Below are 3,630 nucleotides of genomic sequence, written 5' to 3' on the forward strand. Positions count from 1 at the left end.
AAACGTATGCCGTTTTATCATAGATAAATATTCTACTTACTAATAAGTGGCCAATCGGCCATTTCTTTTGGGTGATTTTGTTGAAAGGGTGTGATTTTAGGACATTCCACTCATCACATGGGACACTTTCTTTTTTGATCCATGAAGAAAAATGTTCATGTACTGATACCATACCAAACTATTCAAATCCAACTGCTGGCTGTTATTAATTAACTAGCTGAAGTACCCGGCATTGCTCGGGTTTAAATCTTCAAGTTATTACGTTTTATTATGTGATGTCATCTAAATCCATCCAGTGAAAAGCCCAGAACAGGCTCCCTAGATCAAAGTTCTGCCCAGTGCACTCCACCGTGAGGTCCAACCGTGACCCCAACCACTCCATTAGGCATCCCAGATCAATTGCCAACACTCTGTGAAGTTTTCATCCAACTTCATTCAGTGGAAGGCCTAGAACAGGCTCCCCAGGTCAAAGTTCTGCTTAGTATCCCTGGGTCAAAGTTCTGCCCAGCGTACCGCATGTATGTCTTCTGGAATTTAATGTTACAACTCTGTGTTTTTATCCAAATACATCCAGTGGAAGATTCAGAACAGGCTCCCCTGTTTAAAGTTCTGCCCTAGATTACACCACCAGAAGGTCTGACCAAGACTTCAACCCAGTAGTATGTCTTCTGGGATCCAGTGAAGTTTTCATACAAATAAAGTGATATCATCCAAATTCATCCAGTGGTAGGCCCAGAGCAGGCTCTCTGGGTTGAAGTTCTGCCCAGTGCACTCCTCTGTGAGGTCCAACCAGGAACCCAAGCACTCCATTAGGCACCCCAGACCAATTGCAACCCCTCTGTGATGTTATTATCTAAATCCATCCAGTGGAAGGCCCAGAATAGGTTCACCAGGTCAAAGTTCTGCCCAGCATCCTTGGGTCAAAATTCTTCCCAACATACACCAAAGGGAGGGGATCCAATTTTACCTCTTTGTGCAGTTTTCATCCAAATCCATCCAGTGGGAAGCCAAGAACAGTCTCCCCGGGTCAAAGTTCCACCCAGTGTACACCAACGGGAGGTCAAAACAGGTTCTCAACCGCCTAGTATCTTCTGGGATCTAAAGTTAACACTCTGTGAAGTTTTTGCCCAAATTATGTGATGTCATCCCAATCCATCCAGAACAGGCTCCCTGGGAAAAAATTGTGTCTGGCGCACTCCTCCGTGAGGTCCGACTAGGACCCCAACCATTTAATTGGGAATTCCAGACCAATTGCCATCCCTCTGTGAAGTTTTCATCCAAATCCATCCAGTGGAAGGCCCAGAATACTCTCCAATGTTATCACTCTGTGAAGTTTTCATCCAAATTATGTGAAGTCATAAAAATCCATCCATTGGAAGATCCAGAACAGGCTCCCTGGGTCAAAGTTCTGCCCAGTGTACACCACCGGGAGGTGCGACCAGGACCTTAACCCCATAGTAAGTCTTCTGGGATCCAGTGTTACCATTCTGTGAATTTTTCATCCAAATAAATTGATGTTGTCCACATCCGTGGAAGGCCCAGAACAGGCTCCCTGTCAAAGTTTAGCCTGGTGCACTCTGCCTTGAGGTCCGAGTAGGATCTCAACCACTCTATTTAGGCATCCCAGACCAATTGCCACCCCACTGTGAAGTTTTCATCCAAATCCATTCAGTGAAAGGCCCAGAACAGGCTCCCCAGGTCAATGTTCTGCCCAGCATCCCAGAGCCAAAGTTCTGCCCAGTGTACACCAATGGGAGGTCTGACCAGCACCTCAATCCTCAAGTATGTCTTCTGGGAGCCAATGTTACCACTCTGTAACATTTTCATCCAAATCCATCCAGTTGAAGGCTTAGAACAGGCTCCCCAGTTTAAAGTTCTGCCCAGCATACACCACCAGGAGGTCCGACCAAGACCTCAACCCCCTCGTATGTCTTCTGGGATCCAGTGTTACCACTCTGTGAAGTTTTCATCGAGATAAAGTGATGTCTGTCCAAATCCATGTAGTGGAAGGCCCAGAACAGGCTGCCTGGGTCAAAGTTCTGCCTGATGCACTCCTCCATGAGGTCCGACTGGGAACTCAACCAATCCATTAGGCATCCCAGACCAATTGCCACCTCTCTGTTAAGTTTTCATCCAAATCCATTTAGTGGAAGGCCCAGAATAGGCTCTTGGGTCAAAGTTCTGCCCGGTGCACTCTGCCGTGAGGTCCGACTGGGTGCCCAACCACTTGTGCATTCTATTGTGCAATCACTTTGAATGCATCTTATGTGCATTGCTGTGAGAATAAGATGCATTCAAAGGTAAAAAGTTGCACAAAAAACGCTTGTCACTACCAAGTTGCATGGCACTCACACTATTGTTTCATTCAAAGTTTTTTTTAATGTGTAGTGCATGGAGGAAAGATGTACGTAAACACATCTGTAGATAGATAGATGGATAGATAGATAGATAGATAGATAGACAGATAAATAGATAAATAGATAGATGAATGGATTACCAATTTACCGGGACTCCACAAACAAATCCAAAAATGTTAGTTGCCTTGACGGCCCCCTAAGGATTCAGAGATTCAAATATATTAAATATATAGGCGGCACTCACAGAGTGTGGGTTATTAATTCCAATGTTTCAGTCTTCTTTTATTGTGTGAGTATATATATATATATATATATATATATATAAAACAAAGAATGGTGTCCAGCGCTACAAAAATAATAATATACTGTCTCTCTTCCAAAGACTATTTTCTAACTGTCCCAAACAAGTAGAAAGTACACTCCTCATCAAATGAGTGGGAGATTCCGTGGTCTCCTAAAAGGACTGTTGCTCAATTAGTCCGCAAGTGAATATCTTCTATATGGTTGTGAGACTTTGGAGCCCTCTAGTGTGTAAAATCCAATGTACCACTGTTTTGTAGTTTAAAACTTTTTCTCTTTACAAGGAAAACTTCAGTGTAGCAGCAATCAGAAAAAATTAAAAGATAATGAACGTGTATTAATAAAAGACTTAAAATTCTCATTCAAATATAACCATCACCCACAAGTGATAAGTTCTTCATCCAGCTGCTGTGTAAACTTATATATAAAGTGCACTCATGTCAGTCTTCAAACAAAAAAGTGCTATGTGCAGCAAATAAAAAAATTAAATATAAAAAATAGCAGCAACCTATTTGAAGTGCACTGTGCCTGTGCAAGAAAAAAACTGTAAACATTTGGTTCAAAGTGCACTATGCCTATACAAAAATCCACTATGCCAATAGTCCTTTTAAACCATAATGTAATATAGTCGTGTCTCCCAAATCATTTACATGGAGATACACGACTCCATAATATGCACACAGGTCAGTGCTGTTATATTAAATTTGTATTCATTATGCCTCAAAATAACTGTTATATGGCCTGTATAGACTTATTCACATGTGTTCACAATCAATGGCCATTTTGTTAAAGACAAAATAAAGCCAAAGGCATGGCGGACAATTTTTCAATGTCTCAATCCTCATAGACCTAAATGAGAAAACATATTTAGGTGCATATCCTACCAAAAATTCCAATCTAAAATCAATGTATATAAATAAATAACAAATCTAAACAGGTATATAGGGTATATACAATATAATGACAATAAGCT

This window comes from Taudactylus pleione, unplaced genomic scaffold (genome assembly GCF_031769625.1).
Source record: "Taudactylus pleione unplaced genomic scaffold, aTauple2 ptg000352l, whole genome shotgun sequence".
Classification (NCBI taxonomy): domain Eukaryota; kingdom Metazoa; phylum Chordata; class Amphibia; order Anura; family Myobatrachidae; genus Taudactylus; species Taudactylus pleione.